Source organism: Epinephelus lanceolatus, chromosome 19 (genome assembly GCF_041903045.1).
Source record: "Epinephelus lanceolatus isolate andai-2023 chromosome 19, ASM4190304v1, whole genome shotgun sequence".
Classification (NCBI taxonomy): domain Eukaryota; kingdom Metazoa; phylum Chordata; class Actinopteri; order Perciformes; family Serranidae; genus Epinephelus; species Epinephelus lanceolatus.
Genome location: NC_135752.1, coordinates 2903102 through 2924073, shown reverse-complemented (window position 1 = coordinate 2924073; position 20972 = coordinate 2903102). Strand labels below are relative to the sequence as shown.

General features: G+C 41.4%; 2 protein-coding genes and 1 long non-coding RNA gene across 9 annotated transcripts in view; 1 reads left to right on the top strand and 2 right to left on the bottom strand.

The window, feature by feature from the left end:
• LOC117269845 (ras-specific guanine nucleotide-releasing factor RalGPS1) overlaps window positions 1-20972 on the top strand; it is a 345328-nt gene that overhangs the window by 127837 nt on the left and 196519 nt on the right. The gene's annotated exons all lie outside the window — the stretch shown is intronic.
• LOC117269612 (angiopoietin-related protein 2-like) overlaps window positions 1-20972 on the bottom strand; it is an 86037-nt gene that overhangs the window by 19355 nt on the left and 45710 nt on the right. The gene's annotated exons all lie outside the window — the stretch shown is intronic.
• Window positions 7741-9789, bottom strand: LOC144458736 (uncharacterized). The gene is made up of 2 exons (XR_013488123.1): window positions 9749-9789; window positions 7741-7868 (listed from the first exon to the last, which is right to left on the bottom strand). It is a non-coding gene; the product is annotated as an uncharacterized LOC144458736 (long non-coding RNA).

The window sequence follows — 20972 nt, the reverse complement described above, 5'->3', positions numbered from 1 at the left end:
GTAAATATTGTAGATTAAAAACATAAGATGATGATAAAATGCAGCTACATTTTAGTAGAATGGTTTGAGTAAACATGACAGCTCAGACAACTGAATGTACCAATGATTTTTATTCATTTCATTTTTTGTATAATACAGAAATCTGTCATCTCAATCTGCTGTGGTAAAGATGATGAATTCATGGGTTAAAACTTGTGTGGTTTTAACGTGTTAGTTAGGGAACGTGTTAGTCACAGAATTTATAATAACTTTGCTATTATTACCCGACACAAGCTACATTTGTCTGATCATAGATAAGCCTGCCTAGATAAAAAAAAAGGAGTTATGCTTTACACCACTGCATAAAGCAGCTGAGTGTTGCTGTTGGTGTTTCCACGTTATCTAGTAATTGACTATATTGTTAGAAACCCTTTTACTCTGGAGAAGACGTTTCCAACTTCATTCAGACAAAGGGCAGACATACAGTTGTTACCATAGGGTCAGATAAGTTACAGTTATCATGTTACAGCTGAAATATAAGACAGCTACAAAATAAAAACTTACCACTCTGAAAGGTCCTGCTCCAGCCTTTGTTTTGAAGGTGCTTCGGAGTCTATCGGCTTGTGTTTCTTCACTCAAATTGATGAGGGTGAACAGCTGCCATTGTTAGCTTAGCCATAGCTTGTTGTTTGCGGCAGCCTCCGCAGGTGAAATCAGATGAGGTAAGGGGCGTGATGTTTCCGATACACGCTCTTAGTGTTGTACCAATCACAACAGACTGAGCAAGCTGACCAATCAAAGCAGACTGGGCTGCTGGGGAGGTTGGACATAAGCCCAAACACAGCGTTTCAGACAGAGATGCTGCAGCAATGGGCAGTATAAGACACATAATGTGTTTTTTTGAACATTAAAGCACATAAATCTATTTCACTGGACCCCAATATTACATATTAATATTAATATGACCCTGAAAATAAGCATAATAGGTCCACTTTAAAATGAAAAATCCCCCTCTCTGGGGTGGTGGGTGTACTCCTTAAGCTCAGGTCCTCTACCAGAGGCCTGGGAGTTTGAGGGTTCTGCTCAGTATCTTAGCTGTTCCTAGGACTGCACTCTTCTGGACAGACATCAGGTGTTGTGCCTTGAATTTGTTGGAGCCATTCTCCCTATTTGGTACAGCGGATAAGCTCTCAAATTATGAGGAATTGTGCACTTTTTGAAAAAAGCATGAAATTTCTACCATAGTTAGTATACCATAAGGTTTATTTTCAGATGTGGAGGGAAGTCAGATTTGACCTCTGAGGCCCGGGAGAGGTCAAATTCAAGATGGCCGCCAATAATATTCAAATATGCTTAACTTTGGAACCAAACACAATAGAAAAACATTTAAGGTGTCATTTCCAACTAAGTTTAGGGTGCCCATTCAGTTAGTGATACTCTTGAGATCAATGGAATTCAAGAAAATGCATTTAGGTTAAGGTCAAGGTAAAAAATATGCTTTAAAAAAAAACATTTTCCCCTCTTTTTTATTTTTATTTATTTATTTTTTTAATGAACCCCAAAACATATTTCAGTTACTTTTTACTCTCATGTGTTATTCAGTTATTAGTTATCATTTACTGGGATGTGTGGTTATTTTTTCCTGCTAAGCACATCATTATCAGCAGATAGCCCTCTAGAGCATCAGTAGCTAATGCCAGTAGCGATGTAGTCAGTAGGCAACACAATAAGTAGGCTACAGTATGCACAAGTGACGAGACAGAGAGCACTTCTGACATAAATATCCTACCAGGTAAACTGACTGACTGTGTACAGACAATGGCCGCGTTTCCCAGTTGAGAGCGATCTTAAGACTTAAGAGCACAGTTAAGAATGTCTTTGGCAAGAAGGGTCACTAAGATACGAGTGTTTCCCAGATGCGTTCTTAATGCCCTTCTTAGGATTGCTCTTAAGATCACTCTATCACCCATCACTTAATTAGCGCATAAGTCACAGCGCTGCTACCTAACGCACTAATTCCCTGCTGCTCATGTGTATGTGTGTTCTCATAATTTTAATGAAAAACTAAGACAATAAATATTTGTTAATGACCTATTTTCATGATGAAAACAAGACTACAAATAAATAAGAAGTAGCCTTGGTAAGAGAATCATGAGGAGATGTATTATATTTAAACAAAAAAACACAGACGCCTTGCTGAGGCCAGTGCCGTCTCCCACCACGTCTAGGAAGCTCCCCACTGTGTAAAAACGCAGCGCAGCCAGGCATTGCACCTCCGGGCTGAGGGCGAAATTGCACCGGGTTGCCCTCCGGATGTGTGGAGACACTAGCTGATGAGGCGTTGTATCTCGGTACTTCATTTGGACAGCTCGGTCTGACACCACGTCGAGTGGGTTGAAGTGCTGACACACAAATGCATTTACATATACAGTTTGGCTTTGCACATGGCGACGCTGTTGGTTAGCAGCGAGAATATGCTGTAAAGCAGCCATGATATCTCACACGTGTGATGTGGCAACGCCTTTATATAGAGTAGCGGGTGGAGTATCCCTTGATGAGGTTCCAGCTGAGCTCAATTACACCTGTCAGTTGCCTGATATCTGAATGTCGCAGGTTTGGAGGGTGGATGTGTCTCTGTTGTGCCCTGACGCATTTTTTGGATGCGGTAAACTATCTGATATGTGCATGCAGATGTGGGATATGTGCAGACAAATTATGATAAATGATAGTCATGATGATTCATTTTATTTGTGTGCCTGATGTGAACAGCACATATAGGAACACACTTGTTATTCCTCATACTTATTTTTCTTCTTCTCATTATTATTCTTCCGCCAGATTTTGGTGCGTAACTTGTGCCACAGCTTTGAGCGCACATAGGGTCTTCATAAAACATATAGATTCAAGATTCAAAGTGTTTATTGTCATATGCACAGTAAGGACACGCATTTCCCGGCAGAATGAAATTTGTTCTTTTCTGTCACCAATTAATGCTAAATAACATAAATCTGAAGTATGAAATAGATCAAAATATATACGGTGCGCACTGTTTCAATATCTCCTTGCTTAGTGTAATATTAATTTGCCTGACGCAGCTGGATCTGTGAGCGTTTGGTTGCTAAGAAGACTGTTAAGAGTGGGTCAGCTCGATCTTACAACTCCTTCTAAGTGAAAGATCTTCTTAAGCTAAGAGCAATCTGGGAAATGTATTTTTCTTTTACGGGAGGCTTAAGAGCGTTCTTAAGAAGCTCTTAGTGCTAAGACCCATCTGGGAAACGCCGCCAAGTATACTTGAGTAAAGCCTAAACATGCAAATACATTGAATTTGATTGTAGCCGGGAATGATTCTGTCTAGTTAGCTAGCAAGCTTCTGTGATTAAAAAAAAAAAAAAAAAAAAAAAGGCAGGCACTGATCAAAATAATTCTGCTAGCTAAACTAGAAGACAGTCTGGAACATACATGAGCTGAAGTCAGTTGAATGATTGAACAGAGCATGTTCTAGAGATTTCATCTTGGTAATTTGTGTGAAGTAGGACTATAGCTGAATGAAGGGAATGGTTATAGCAAAGTAGCCTAGTTCAATACTGTGCCACAGGTATCAAACAGGCTTTAGAGCTAATAGCTGGCATGTAACTGTAGACGTGTTATTACTGTTTTCAAAGCAAGTTTCAGTATAAGAAGCATAGTAGGCCTACTGAAATATTGTAAGTAAATACATTTTTAATGATCATTATCATTACTGTTATTATGTTGGAAATAAACCATCTTTTTGCACTTTTTATCTCACTCCGTCTGCATAATTTGACCATGACTTTGACCTAAATGCATTTTCTTGAATTCTGGTGATTTCAAAAGTATCATCAACTGAATGGGCACCCGAAATTTAGTTGGAAATGACACCTTAAATGTTTATCTACTGTGTTTGGTTCCAAAGTTAAGCATATTTGAATATTAATGGCGGCCATCTTGAATTTGACCTCTCCCGGGCCTCAGAGGTCAAATCTGACTTCCCTCCACATCTGAAAATAAACCTTATGGTATGTACAAACTGTGGTAGAAATTTAATGCTTCTTTCAGAAAGTGCACAATTTATCTGCTAACCCGCTGTACTAATTACCAATGGGACCACTTTGGACCTCACCTTCTACATCTGTTCCAGTTGTTCCTTCAGCCCCTGGTACTTCTCAGTCTTTTCATGCTCTTTTTTCCTGATGTTACTGTCAGCTGGGGTTGCCACATCTACCACACATGCACATCCATTTTCTGAAAATAGTTTTTCCTGCTTAGGTGCATATGACTCATACTTTCCCTGAAATGCACTTGTTTATTATGACTTAAAATATACCACCATGGTACGTAGGCCCTATATCTGTTTAGTGTTTCCACTGCAAACAGTACTCTTAAATGTGGGCGGGGTTGTTGTCACTCACTGCTCCATCCAGCACTTGCTGGAGTGCGGAAAAGTTGATTTTTACAGTGTTAAATCTCCCACTTGTCATCTTGGTATCTTGTTATCTTGGTCACTGCAGTAGATGCACTAATCAGCATTTTTATATTAACCCTGCAGTACCTCTCAGCTTGGTTTGGTATAGTTCCTTTGGAATCAAAAGTAAGCTTTCAGACATGGTTTGTAGACCCTAGGTCCATTTAATGTTTCCACCACAAACAGTACTGTTAAATGTGGGTGGGGTTGTTGTCACTCACTGCTCTGTCCAGCACTCGCTGTATTTCCTCATCACTAGTGACACAGATGGATGCCTGCACCTTTTTTATGGTCCACAGAACTGGGTTGCACACTGACATTTTCAGAACAAAAGAGAACAAACAGACTGCAGTGAGTCTCTCTTTGTGGGATATTTAAAAATAGCGGGTCTGTGCATTTAGGGTGCATCCCATTTCTACATTATACCCTATTCCCCTTCATCTTCGTCTTCACCCCCTGCCAAGGGGAAGGGGTGAAATCATTCCCCTAAGAAACGGAACACCACTCGATTAGCGCGACGTCATCAAACGTTGCTGCTATGTCAGCAGAGGCGACAACTGTTTATCACAACATTCAATATTTCCCGGCGACGACTGTTGTAATTCCCATTGCTTGGGCTCTTGTCATATTTTTGCGCTTGACCACAGCAAGACACAGAAATGCAAGAAGAAGACATCTTCGATGCTTACAAGTGCAAATTGCATCAAACATGCATGTAAATATGTTTGTAATATGTTGGCATTCATGTGAATGTTATGTTTCAGTTATTTTTTTTTAGTGTTTAAAATATATTTTACTTTATTGCCCAAAAAATGTAGAAAGTTTTTTGTTATAGTTGAACTGAAATATTACTGAAAACAGCCAATGGTGGATATTTTAATTGGATATTTTATTTTTCAGTATTTACTGTTTATTTTATCACCAGTATATTTACCATAAATGTTGGCTTTCATGGTAGTTTTGTATTTTGATGCAAATGTTAACCTTTCTTTGTAATATTTTTTTGGCATACATTATTGTGAATACATTTTTCATAAAAACCGTACAGTGAATTATTTGTTTCACTTATTACTTTTTATTTTACAGAAACATTTTATAATAAACATTTATTGCATTTGACATACTAATATTTACTAGGCCTGTCACGATAACAAATTTTGCTGGGAGATTAATTGCGTCAGAAATTATTGCGATAAGCAATAATATTGCGTAATATTGTGCTTTTAAGACCATTTTTATTATTGTTGTAATTTTGCTGTTTTTAGACCATTTTTTAAACTTATATAATGATAATAAAGGCATATTGATGCAAGTACACCCTTTTAAAGAGAAATAAACATTTATTTAACAAGAATATTTAAGAATGCAAAAAAGAAAATTTAACTTTCTGAAATAACACGTAAAAATATCTAAATAAAAAAATAAATAAATACATACATAAAATAGACTGTCAGTCTCTCACTCTCAGGTGTGCAGTTAAGCTGGTCGTATTCGCTCTTTTTGTTGAGAGGGTTTTAGAACAAACCCGGCATACCGGCTCCTCCAAATTACTGGGCTCCCCTCTGTCATTTGGTTTAAATCCAAAACACTCCCACACAGGGGCCGTGGCATTTGGGTTAGGAACAAGTTCCCTGTCTTTCTCTTACACTCAACTTTTCTCCGCCTTGTCTCCCCCTCAAGAAGATCGCACTGTGTGTGTGTGTGTGTAGCCCATAGCCCCGCCTCCCCCACAGAGACAAAGACACTCGATGACAAGAGCTTTCCCTCCGTTCATTACGCTAATGAACCAACTCACCTGGCTGCCAGATGATGCACGGCAGTGAACGCTCTTGTCGTCCAGTCTCTTCGGTGGAGAGAGACGAGGAAAGCAAACACGCATGAATATGGCAATTAATCGCAGCCAGAAAAGTTACCGTCTCCCTTTTAATTTACCGTGCAATTAACTGACTTATCGCATATCGTGACAGGCCTAATATTTACAACTAACTGAATCCAGCCAAAAGTCAGTATAATAATAATAATAACTCTGGGGAGGTTGGACTCTCATACATGTAAAATACCACAATCAAAACTGAGTGGTCTCAACAAAAAATATAGTCAGGAATGGCTGTGCAATAGAACATGTAAACAAGGCAATTCGTGCAAATTGAAGTAACACTAAAAAAAAAAAGTAAAGCTTATTATTCTGAAAAAAAAATAATGCATATTACCAGCAAAAAGTAATGATTTAGAATTTTTTTAGTATTTCAAGAAAAAAAGTCATTTCTAGAATAAAAAAAATAATATTTCTACAAAGAATTATTTCTAGAAAAGTCACATTTCTAGAAAAAAGTAACACCTAACATTCAGTACGTTTACATGCACAGTTTAATTCCACTTTTAATCGGAATGAAAGGCCATTCCGATTAAAAGTGGTCATGTAAACGGTCATTCCGATTGAAAAACGGTCATTCCGATTGAAAATTAACTCCGATTAAAGGGGGTGGTTTATTACGTTTGTCATTCCGAATGAAAGAATTTTGTGTGCATGTATACACTCATTCCTCTTTAAATTCATTCCGGTCTTTCTGCGCATGCTCGTTTCCTTGCCCTGCTGGCACAATGACGTATATAGCGCGCATAGCAACGGGCTGCATAGCAACAGGTTGAGATAGAGCAGTCGGACTTGTTGCACTCACCGGTTTCCATTCGCCACAGCACGGTCTTCTACCTCCCTTCTCCTCCTCAACAGACGAAGCATTAGCAGAACAAGGTTGTTGTCGTACTGCTGCTTCAAGAATATAAGCAAAACACGCCCGAAAAAGGCACTAAGAACGGCGTCGTCAAGTATCTTGTTATCCGGAGCGAGGACTATACAGTGTTTTCTTCCGGTAAACGTAAACACATAACATCCGCCCCGCCCCCTATCCAATCAGAAACCTTCCCTGCCCCAAACCTTGCGCAGACCTGAATAAAGGCGATTAAACTGATCTCCCGTGTAAACCTTCATTCAGAATGAATATTTCCCATGTAAACTACCTGGAAAGACTTTAATTCTGAATGATTTCATTCAGATTTATTTCATTCCAAATGAGAAGCTATCATGTAACCGTAGCCAATATCAGCTTATTATAGCTTGTCAATCATTTTTTCAAAGAGGTCCAAGAACCTATCCGTCTTGGCCTCTGTCTCCTCATGGCGATTCTGTTCCTTTTGAGATTCCTCTATCAGGAAACTCACAATGGGATGTGTCTTTCTCTTTTTTTTTGACGGGTGAGGGAGTTGGGGGACTTGCAGAGGCCATGGAACATCTTGCAGCATTTGATGCTCCTGGGGTGCTGGCTGTGCTGGCTCCTTCAGTGCTGGTTGGTGGCGAGCAGGGTCCTTCAGTGCTGGCTGTAGATGCATGACTGGGCTCAACCATTGCCTAAAGGAAGAATATAAATAATGAGCATTACAATCCAGACATGTTTTGGGCATATTATATGCAAACTGTTTTATTTCTAACAGAAGTAATCTGAACACATTAACATGTTTACTAATATAACATCAGTTTGACCATAGAATGTACTTCATTATATAGTATGTGTTATATTAACATTACTGTTGGGATTCACAGGACCACAGATGATTTATCATTTGGTAAAATCATCACTGGGCATTTAAAGGCTTTTTCCTCTGCATGCTCTTTGTCTTCAAACAAAGAGAGCTATGTGACACCCATCTCCACAGGAGGTCTCACCTCACACCTCAGTGAGACACAAGTCTCACAACTTGATTGGACAGCACTTTTACAGTGACATGTGACTCTGATGTCACAGGCATCCGTACAAGGTCTGCTCCCTTCAAACAGATCTCTCTTGCTCCAGCTGTTCAACAGCTGACACCTCTTTCTGGCTGGGCCTGGACCAGCACAGAGGCCCAGACCCTTGCTCCATAGCCCCAAACCACTAAAGGGAGGGCAATGGATCATAGACTCTCTTGCAAACACAAGGTTTGCAACTAGCTTTCCAGCAACAAGGAACTAAGTGAGTTAGCGCCCAGTGTCTAACTCTGCTAAACCCTGAGCGACCAGCTTCCTCTGAGTTTCACCTTTGGAACAAAGGACCCAACAAAGGCTGCACCTGGAACCACCTTCCCAGCCTTCTTCTGCCGGTTAACAAAGCAGTACACCACCAAGTGACTCTCCCATCCACTCAAGGATCGGTAAAGTAACAACTGGGCATAGCTTATCACAGCTTTACAGGCTAAGCAAGACTGTTTAACTTGTTGTATGTGATTTGATACTGTTCATTGAGTTATTGTTGTGATAGTTTGCAGTTAGGTCATTGATTAGTTGGCTTCACCAAAGCTAAGTGTTTAGTTTGCTAATACTGTTCACAAACAGATTGTTGCACACAACTAAACAATCTCTGCACTAATCCAGACTGTTTGCAACACAAATCACATTGACATAGACTCATTAACAAATAGGCTTTCAACAGAGCTACACCCAAACAGTCAACAGGCATCTCAAAGTTCCCGCTTCTTTTCCTTTGTCTTTGTCCTGACCACACGGTCAGACAAACACCTCCCCCGACCGGAAGCCAGCCTTGATTCGGCCATTTTGGTAGTTCTCTGTTGTCAGCCATTTTGTTTTGTAGGCCAAACGGCTCCTTAATCACCACACCCGCCTTTGTCTTTCTCTTTTCTCTCTAGCACACACACACACACACACACACACACACACACCAAGCTTCTATATAGTTAGTTAGAATTTGTTTGTTTTGATTTGCTTTGCTAGTTTGTGAATAAATATAATTCTTTGGAATCATACGTGCTGTCTGTTTAATGTTGCACAAGAGTGAATGAATAGTCAACCTCTGCTGCGTCAAGAACTCCAAAATCCTTCAGGCGTTAACTGTTAATTTTGGTTGCTGTCATTAATTTAATTATTAATCAAAACTCCAAATTAATAGTGTAGCGTATTTTATGAGACTGATATCTTTAACTGGCTATCATTTTTCCCTTTACGGGAATGGTGCCCCACGAGGTGGTTTAATGTTAATTAAGTCACATTATTTAACATGATTATTAATTATTAATAATAATTATTAATGATTTCCGATTTCCAATTTCCAATTAAATCCCAACATTTTGGTGCCTCCATGTGAAGCCCTAATGTGTTGACCCCAACATTACCAAGAGGGTTTTTGTGGGATCCTCATTAAAGGATGCCACCACTACAGGAGGGTCAACAGAAGGCCTGGCACGTAACACCCTGTGCATATCCTCAAAATACTGCACATGTGGAAGCTGTAATCTCACCCTTGTCAGTACCAGAACCAGTTTTTGGTGTTCTGAGCTCCTGAAACAAGAGACACACACACACACACACACACACACACACACACACACACACACACACACACCTGATTAATATTATAATTCTAATGATGTTAATTGATATCTAATGATATCATTAATATCAATAGCTATACAGTAATATATGCATTAATTATGACTGGCATTGAGATTGTAAAAGTTTTTTAAAATGTTTTTTAAATGAACACCACATACCTTGTACTTTTGCTTGAAATTTTCCCATTTTTTAGCTGCCTGTTGGCCTTTGACCGCTCCTTCCAGCCCCATTTCTTCCTGTATCAGAACAGCAATGAGGCGACCATAGAGTATTTAACACAATACAAGCACAAGAATAGGGAAGATGAATGACTCACTCCCAAAGTAGTTTTGCAGAGTATTTTGATTTTAGAAATTCCTTTTCATTTTCTTCCCTGAAACAGATCAGTGGATAGAGCAGGCACCCCATGTACAAGGCTGTTGCCGCAGCGGTCCGGGTTCGACTCCAGCCTGTGGCCCTTTGCTGCATGTCACTCCCTCTCTCTCTCCCCCTTTCACACCTGTCTGTCCTATCAATTAAAGGCTAAAATGCCCAAAAACATATCTTTAAAAAAACAAAACAATGCACGACTGTAGATGGCAAACTAGCGATCAAGAACGTTTCAGTTATGAACGTTAGCAGCTAACCATACAGCAACATATAACACAAACATGACTGTCGTATGGAAAAAGTTTCAGTTATGAACCTGGTGGTAACTTTAGCAGCTAGCCATAGAGCAACATATAACACAAACATGACTGTCGTATGGAAAAAGTTTCAGTTATGAACCTGGTGGTAACTTTAGCAGCTAGCCATAGAGCAACATATAACACAAACATGACTGTCGTAAAGTAAAAAAAAAAAAAGAAAAAATACTGTACATTTATGGCCAGCTTTGGCTGCTCCTTCTGCCATGTTGCCACTGTTGTGTTCCTCTTCCAGTGTTCAGGTGTTCGCATTGCATGCTGGTAAATTGCGTGTACCCCTTCGTTCCAAGTGAGGTCCTTGTTTATCTCCGTTTCAAGGACTATCTGTCCCTACCCCTTAGCCCTTGCCCTCGATCAAAAGGAGAATTGATACATCCCTTCCCCTTCACATGAACGCGCAAAACCAAGGGGAGGGGCTAAGACAAGGGTTAAGGGGTAGAAATAGGATTCTCCCTTAGTCTTTCTCAGGCAAGCTCAGGGGTTTTGTGTTGCTGTAGGATTAGAATATGTGCAGTTAACATAATCCAGTTGGAAATTGATATATGTTTTAACACTTGAAGATCCACTCATTACTAAAAGTGTATGTCATCCAAGAGAGACAATAAAAACTAATGGAATGCTCGAGGATGCTAGGGGGAGCAGTGACATGTGAGGACGTAGTTTTGTGAGCTCTGCTTGGAAAGAACTTTTTTCAAATAATTTTCTCTCTTTTCTGGTTTACCGGGTGTAAGAGTTTGGCTAAAGTACCAAAGTTTCCAAAAGTAAGCCTGTTTTGATCTGGAAGAGAGATAAAGCTGTCCAAAATGCCAAAGGTTGCAAAGCCAAAAACAGGCCAGGATACCTCCGACTCACGGATTTACCGGAGAGGGCGGAATCCATGACTGACGGCGACGCAATAATGTTCGCCTTGAAGCGGACTGAGAAGTGTGTGCTAACTAAGATTGATTCATCTGTGACGGTGGCTGCGGATGAATTACACAAGAAAATAGACAACCTGTCGAGTGATTTGAGAGCTGAAATCCTCAATGTATGCTCAGACCTTACGAAAGTAATTGAGGATATACAGAAGGAAATCACAGCGTTTGTAACACGCATTGGAGATCTCGAGGAGGGAGCTAATTGCTATGCAAACTGGGTAGTGGAGCTCGAAGCTAAAGTCACTACACTGTCCTCGCAAGTAACTCGGCTGATGGACAAGACTGATGGACAAGACTGAAGATTGAAGTGTCGACAGTGGAGAGATAACTGCAGGCTGATCGGTGTGGAGGAAGGATTTGGGGACATACCACCAGAGAAAACTATTGCTTAACTACTGGAGGAGACGCAGGGCTTGGATTTTTCCCCGACACTTGAACGGGCGCACAGGGGCTTCCAGCCGAGATCAAAAGAGGGGAGCGCCCTGCGACCGATAATCATCAAATTCCACTACTTTCAGGAGAAAGTTGACGTTCTCCGAAAGGCCATGGGTGCGGGGCCCATTTTTCACAACAGTAAGCATTTTCACATCTACCTGAACTACTCGGCCGCGGTCAGGAAAAGGAGAGCAGCCTTCACTGATGTCCTGGGCTTTACTTCGCCAATCCCCAGGTTTGAAATATGGTCTCCTGTATCCAGCTACACTCAAGATCACAACCCCAGCTGGTGAACAAACGTCTTTCAAGGACCCAACCAAGGCGAAGCACTATATTGAGGCCAACCTGCGCCCACGGGAGACAGAGGGAGAGTGAAAATCAACATTTGGGACCATGACAGGTACTGTTTATGTTACATTGTGAAGCCGCAGCCGGTGGCACAAGCTGGCCAAATACTGATCTGTTTACGACACTGCAGTTGGTTGCGTTTTACGTTTGGACTATGCATGAGACTGAGGGACATTTGCAGCCATCGTGGAAACATAGACGGAAAAGCAAAATTAGTACTTTGGGAACTGGAGAGCCATGGTGGAAATGCATGTGGCAAAAAGACATTAGGTTATGGTGGCAGACTTGTTAAGTGCAGGTATTAAGACATTACACACACACTTTATCCTGACCTGGAAAATGTTTTTCTAATGTTGAGATTTATTTATTTTATGTGAATTCCAGAGCTATAATAGCACTTCTTAGGTTGAATTGTGACTCATTTTTTCTCAGCCAGTTTCTTAGTTATTTCACGATTGATTTTCCGATTAAAAAAAAAAAATATGTGCGTGGGTGTGTGTATGTGTGTGCATATATGTACATATGTGTGTATGTGTGTGCATTTATATGTATACATATCTTAATCTAGTTTTTATCTGTCTACCTTGATCAGGTATATCCTCCACCTGCAAGTCTACGTGTAAGGTGATATCCCAGCTTGTGACCAAATAAGTCATGCTTGGTGTTAGTTCAATGAAATCCATTTGCAAGTGATCAAAAGGTCTTTCTGTAGGTGGATGAGCAGCCTGTCCACATTGTTTGTAGCACAGATCACACTTCTTTTGCAAAACTCTGTGGCATAACTGGAAAACCCTCTTGTAAACCAGTATCTACGTATCTCATCAACCATTCCCCCCTTTGACACGTGGTCCAAACCATGTCTCAGTTTAGCAAAGAAATGGAAAAGATAGCAAGGGAGACAGGGCAGGCCATCAGGGCCCGTCCACACTTTAACATTCACAGTACATCCTGCTTTTTTCCAAACAGCCTTCTCAGCTGGAGAGGCCCTTATCTGCAGGTCTGTTATCTCAGCCATAGCCACGACTGTAGGAGTAGAAGCAGGGGTTAGTGAGGCGACATGCAAGGCTGAAAACAATGGCAGCTTTGAAGCCGCTTTTGCAGTGTTAGTGTGAGCTTCACATTACACACAGCAATTTGTTTTGGCAGCAGCACAGCATCCACAACATATGATGAGCAATAGTTTTCCCCGTTAAAGTTAAGAAATCCCTATTCTTCCAAATTTGTCCAAAATCATGAACCACACCCCAAGCATATCTGCTGTCTGTGTAAATGTTTACAGATTTGCCCTCTGCCAGTTTACATGCCTGTGTCAGAGCCACCAATTCAGCCGCTTTAGCTGAATGTGAGGATGACAAAGGATATGCGACCACTGTCTCCTGCAGTGTTGTGACGACAAAACCTGAAACATTTTTACCAGTGCTAGGGTCTCTTGAAGCTGATCCATCTACAAAGATCAAATCAGCGTTGGCAATCGGTGTGTCTCTCAAATCTGTCCTGGGAGAGCAAGCAGAATTTATCACAGCTACACAGTCATGTGTGTCAACTGCAGCAACACTATCAAGTTTAGATGAAAAATAAGCTACAGGTCGTTGTTTCCCCCCGTGTTCTTGTAACAGTACAGAAGTCACGTACCCACCCTTTTCGTCAACAGTCTGGGTAAATGGTCGTGTACAGTCAGGCAGTCCAAGAGTAGGAGGTGTTTGCAAAGAAAGTTTCAAATCAACAAAAGATTTCTCTCTGTCAGGAGTCCAAATGACACGATCAGATGCTTTCAGGCCTTTCCCATGAGCAATTGCTGCTAATGGTGCCTCAATTTCAGCATAATTATTGCCTGTAGTAGCCTGTCATCCCTAAAAATGACATGACTCATTTTTTTAGCCCCAATTTTTTCTCAGGTTTTTGGGATCTTTTGAATGGCTTCAATGCGCTTGGATGTGAGGGTCTTTCCCTCAGGAGAGATCACGTGACCCAGGAATGTGACCTCTTGTACAACAAATTGTAGTTTTGACAGGCTGGCTTTATGGCCCTGTTCAGCCAAATGAGTCAGCAAGGCGAGGGTGTCTTTAACACAGCCCTCTCTGGTTTCACTCGCAACCAAAATGTCATCAACATACTGCAACAAAGCACTTCCTTTAGGCAGTACAAGAGTTTCCAAACTATCTCTCAAAGCAGAATTTCAAATCAAAATGCAAACCAGAATTGACTCTTGGTGTACTGGAACAGTCAAAAAAAAAACATTTGACAGTTTAACAACTGAAAACCATTTGCTTTCAGCTGGAACTTGGGAGAGAATTGTATGTGGATTTGGGACCGTAGGCTCCCTGGCCTGCACAGCAGCATTGACAGCTTGCAGGTTTTGCACAAATCTCCACTCTGCAGATTCGCCATCAAGTCGTATTTTACACATAGGAAATATGGGCGTTCTCACAGGAGAGTCTGCACATGGAACAATCACGCCCGCTTTCAACAGATCATCAAACACAGGTTTAATGCCTTCAACTGCTTCACATCTGAGAGGATATTGATTATGACAGGGTCTGTAGTCTGATTTAGGTGTTATTATCACAGGCTCGCAGTTTTTTATCAGACCAACATCAATCAATCAATCAATTTTATTTGTAAAGCCCAATATCACAAATCACAATTTGCCTCACAGGGCACATCATGTTTACTTTTGGCCCAGAGATAAGCGGGAACCTGCTGTAGCTCTGGGATGTATGCAACAGATTTAACCATGCACGTCAGTATCAAAACCAGTCTTGTCTGCAAACACGACTGAACGGGAAGTCTCAATGGCACAATTTAGTTTCTTTCTGTACACCCTCATTTCCTCATTAAAATCAATATGAGGATCAGTTGTAGACTTCCAGCATGGAGTGGTGTTCAGTTCCCACACCCACAGACCCAGGTCTGCACTGTTGGGATTTACCAGTGAGATGTGTGGATCAGAGATTTGTGACAAAATTAACTCATGCAATCAATCAGGAAGTTTCACCGAGACAGCACAATTAACGTCATTCCAATACAACCAATCTAGCTGTAACCTGTCCTTTTCCTGTCCTGTACTACACCAGATGTCCTCATAACCACGGTCAGTGTGTGACATAGGAACCATGTGTGCCGAGCAGTGCAGGCATGTGACATCAGCATGTGTGTGTGTCTGAGAGCTGCAGCAAAACAGAGGGAGGGAGATCTATCTTCCACTCACACACAAACTGTCCCTCAGCGTTTTGGAAAAAAAAAGTAGAACTTTCCTTCATTTCATTCACTCTCCTCACCTGAATGCCGTCAGGTGTACAAATCAAAACAATCCCCAATCTACACATGAGATCTCGTCCCATCAGATTGATGGGGCATTTGTCAGAATACAACAATGAGTGTTTGAAAGATTTCCCCGTCTCAGAATCAAAACAATTCAGCGGAGCAGTGTATTTTTCAATCATCGCTACTCCTGTAATCCCAATTGTTTTCTAATATCTCCCACTCAGTTTAGGGTTAGCCTTCGGATGAAAATCACATCTTACGACTGATTCTGTGGCCCCGGAATCCACCAAGAAAGAGAGTTCAACACCTTTACTGACAGTGTGTATCAAGGCATCTGTTTGTATGCCTCCGCTGAGAAATCAGCCAGCATATTGCTATGCTCACTCTCTCTGTTTAGATTCAAGGTGCAGAATCACGTCAGAAACAAGCTCACTCTCTGCATCAGTCATGATGTGCATGTTGTGTGTTTCTGTATTTGTGTTAGTGTCAGTGTTCTCACGTGTCTGAAGCGTTGGTTGTTTTTCCAGGCCAGTGTCATCACCAGATTCGGCCATCCTCGTGCTCTCACCACATAGTCAATCTGACTCATCTGCCCCATTTTTTTTCTTGTTGTTTCCCCTCTACGGCAGTTTCTTGCCCAATGTCTCTTTCTGCTGCACTTGAAACAATGGTCATTGTCTTTGTGTCCTCCTTTTGACTTTCCTCAAGTTCGGTCAATCCACCATACTGCATCGCTGCTTGTCTCAGGCGGTATAGATAAGCAGAGACAGTTTCATTTGCATCCTGCTTAACCGCCACCACTTTTCCCAGTCCAAACGAACAGGGAACTCCGTTTTCAATCTTGTCATCAGCCGAAGAACAATATCTCTGTAAGCAGCACTGATTCAGAGAGGCCAGCTGCTCCCTCTGGTTCGTGGTGTTCAGCATACGGTGGAGGCCGTTCAGGTGGAGCCGAGTCGAGGTCCGAATCCAGCTTCAAACACTGCACCGGGACACCTTTGGGGCCCTGCTTATGCTTGGCTTCCCTCATCCAACTACTAAAAGCTGACCAATCTGCCTGAAACTAGACCTTACCTCCAAACTTCCAGTCCCCTTCTTTCTAAGTCTGTCAACCTCACCTCTAAAGCCTCGAGCTGTTTAACACTCAGGCTGCCTGTTCTCGGGAAACAGCACTTATTGACCCACAGATCTAACTGAGCCACGCTCTCCTTTCCATAATTAATCTCCATAAATCTCACGTTGGGAGCGCCATGATCAGGCTCAGTTTTCCCTTTTGAGGTATTGCTCTGTCCAGATCCCATTGTAATCAAAGTTTTAGTTTTCTTATTAATATTAGAAGTAAGTCAAATTTGTGGAAGCAAAAATCAGTCTCAAAAAATGCACAAACTTATCACTTTAAAGGATTTTTTTTTTTTACCTTTCCCCGAAAAACGCGCACGACTTACAAAAAGGAAATAAAGAAAAACGCGCTTCACTCACTCTGTCTGTTCCACTTTGATAGCAAGTGTCTCTACTTCTCCTTTAACCCAGACAGCTTCTCACCACCTTTTCTTCTGCCTTTAACAGCTGAATTAATCAGGTGTCGTGTTAGATTCCTAACCTACAGTACAGGCCAAAAGTTTGGACACACCTTCTCATTCAATGCATTTTCTTTATTTTCATGACTATTTACATTGTAGATTCTCACTGAAAGCATCAAAACTATGAATGAACACATGTGGAGTTATGTACTTAACAAAAAAAGGTGAAATAACTGAAAACATGTTTTATATTCTAGTTTCTTCAAAATAGCCACCCTTTGCTCTGATTACTGCTTTGCACACTCTTGGCATTCTCTCCATGAGCTTCAAGAGGTAGTCACCTGAAATGGTTTCCACTTCACAGGTGTGCCTTATCAGGGTTAATTAGTGGAATTTCTTGCTTTATCAATGGGGTTGGGACCATCAGTTGTGTTGTGCAGAAGTCAGGTTAATACACAGCCGACAGCCCTATTGGACAACTGTTAAAATTCATATTATGGCAAGAACCAATCAGCTAACTAAAGAAAAACCAGTGGCCATCATTACTTTAAGAAATGAAGGTCAGTCAGTCCGGAAAATTGCAAAAACTTTAAATGTGTCCCCAAGTGGAGTCGCAAAAACCATCAAGTGCTACAACGAAACTGGCACACATGAGGACCGACCCAGGAAAGGAAGACCAAGAGTCACCTCTGCTTCTGAGGATAAGTTCATCCGAGTCACCAGCCTCAGAAATCGCAAGTTAACAGCAGCTCAGATCAGAGACCAGATGAATGCCACACAGAGTTCTAGCAGCAGACCCATCTCTAAAACAACTGTTAAGAGGAGACTGCGCCAATCAGGCCTTCATGGTCAAATAGCTGCTAGGAAACCACTGCTAAGGAGAGGCAACAAGCAGAAGAGATTTGTTTGGGCCAAGAAACACAAGGAATGGACATTAAACCAGTGGAAATCTGTGCTTTGGTCTGATGAGTCCAAATTTGAGATCTTTGGTTCCAACTGCCGTGTCTTTGTGAGACGCAGAAAAGGTGAACGGATGGATTCCACATGCCTGGTTCCCACTGTGAAGCATGGAGGAGGAGGTGTGATGGTGTGGGGGTGTTTTGCTGGTGACACTGTTGGGGATTTATTCAAAATTGAAGGCACACTGAACCAGCATGGCTACCACAGCATCCTGCAGCGACATGCCATCCCATCCGGTTTGCGTTTAGTTGGACCATCATTTATTTTTCAACAGGACAATGACCCCAAACACACCTCCAGGCTGTGTAAGGGCTATTTGACCAAGAAGGAGAGTGATGGAGTGCTGCGGCAGATGACCTGGCCTCCACAGTCACCGGACCTGAACCCAATCCAGATGGTTTGGGGTGAGCTGGACCGCAGAGTGAAGGCAAAGGGGCCAACAAGTGCTAAACACCTCTGGGAACTCCTTCAAGACTGTTGGAAAACCATTTCAGGTGACTACCTCTTGAAGCTCATGGAGAGAATGCCAAGAGTGTGCAAAGCAGTAATCAGAGCAAAGGGTGGCTATTTTGAAGAAAGTAGAATATAAAACATGTTTTCAGTTATTTCACCTTTTTTTGTTAAGTACATAACTCCACATGTGTTCATTCATAGTTTTGATGCCTTCAGTGAGAATCTACAATGTAAATAGTCATGAAAATAAAGAAAACGCATTGAATGAGAAGGTGTGTCCAAACTTTTGGCCTGTACTGTACACTACTTTAGGTCCCTGACCTAAACCGAGCTCACCACTTTTCTTGCACTCTGCTTCCCAGAAACGGTGCCTGGCACGTCTGCCAACCTATCTCAGTAGGTGGAAAAGACTTTTCCTGCGCAGTCCTCAAAACTCACCAGAAAAGACAGCGAAGTGTTGACAGCCACCAAGTTCTTTGGACCCCAATGGTGAAGGGAATCCCGGTTTTCCAGACGTCAGGCCCTCCTCTCAACCTTCCTTTGTGGGAGAGTTTGAGGCGGTAAGAGCCTCAGCTCTTGCTGTGCGCACAGTCTTCACACCTTCAGTCCAGAATTCCAGAATCCGCTCACAGATGAGGTCCCTTCGTAGTCGCCAATTTTGTGGTGGCAAAACTACTATTTAATGAACAGTTTAAAGAAAAAGTCTTCACACGTCGGCTGTCTTTCTTGAGTTTTAATAAGCATTCATGAATGGAGACACTCACACATACAACCGCATGGACAGTCAGTCAGTAAGAGTGCCTAGCAAGTCTTCTCGCCCTGCTATCTTTATAGTTCCCGTAACACATGCACATCAACAGTCAAAATATGTGGCGCCTTGACATTCCTAAAACACAACATCTCTTGAGACTAACAAGGACACTTGTTGTCCTCCCTGGCTCATAATCTTGGTATCTGAGCCTCTCTGGCTCGTGACCTTGGTGTCTCTCACTGCTGTCACAGTAGGGGTTAAATGAGTGACACACATCATTAGGATACAACACATTATAGTTTAAAGGTGTATAAATACCCGAATTTTCCATCACAGCCCTTATATATGTAGCTTGTTGTTCTACCCTTGCAGAGTTCATATGAGAGTTTAGGTTAGTTTGACATGTTATATGCTTAAGAGAGGGATAGGTGTTTTTGGGGCAGTCTCGAGTTTAGGGAAGACCAGCCCAGGGATTCATGTATCCTTTTTTTGTCCGTTTTGTGTCTTTTCTTTTTGGTTTTGTTTTATACTAAGACTCAAGCATTTGCAGTACGCACTCAGACTTTGTCAGGATATGGGACCTGTTCTTACACTCAAATTACTGAACTATGGTTCCTAACAATGTAGATAGACAACAAGGTGTAACTTCTTTCATCAGTTGGAACGTCAAAGGCATGAAAAATATGGTCAAACTTAGTAAAATATTCAGTCATTTGAAATTGTTAAAGCCCAATATCATGTTTTTGCAGAAGACACATCTGAATATTAACTCTCAAAAAGAGGTTAAATGGATTGGACAAACGTTTCATTCACATTTTAACTCTAAAGCCAGGGGAACAGCTATTCTTATCAGGAAAGGGGTTCCTTTTGAACTCTCTGAAGTTATCTCCGATATTAATGGCAGGTATGTTGTTGCAGTTGGTAGGCTATTTAATACACCTTTAATATTGGCTAGCATCTATGGCCCAAACTGGGATGATTCACAATTCTTTATTAATTTCTTTTCAGCACTTCCTGATCTTAACTCTTACAAATTGGTGTTGGATGGAGACTTTAATTGCGTTCTTCATGCCCATTTAGACAGGTCAGATCCAAGACCAAATAGCACTCTGTCATCGGCTGCAGTAGCCATTAACTCTTTCCTTTCGGCCTGTCAGACCCATGGCGGACTAAAAATCCTGCTGTAAAACAATTTTCTTTTTTTCCCCCCGTCCACCATAGTTACTCCAGGATTGCCTATTTCATTATAGACAATCACCTAATTCCTTTGGTTTCTAGAAGTCAGTACCATAGCATAGTTCTATCAGACCACAGTCCTGTACATATAGACATGATATTTCCAGATAATATAGCGCCCCAGCGCACCTGGGACCTAGACCCCCATTTGTTTTCATGTAAACACTTCCGAACATATCTTAGTGACCAGATTGACTTCTTCCTAGAAATTAATGACACTCCAGATGTTTCAAGGAGTACTTTGTGGGAATCTTTGAAAGCATACATTAGGGGACAAGTTATTTCTTATGTAGCACACAAAACTAGGGAGCGAAATAACGAACTTAGAGATTTAATAGACAATATTGCAGATATAGGTAGACGTTATGCTGTCTCACCCATGCCTGATCTTTTTAAAGAAAAGTTGCTATTTCAGTCTAAATTTAATATACTTTCTACATGCAAAGCTGAAAAAAATCTATTAAAATCCAAACAGGTTGACTATGAACATGGAGATAGAGCTGGGAGGCGCCTTGCCCTTCAACTCAAACAGCAGTCAACTGAACATATGATTTCAGGGA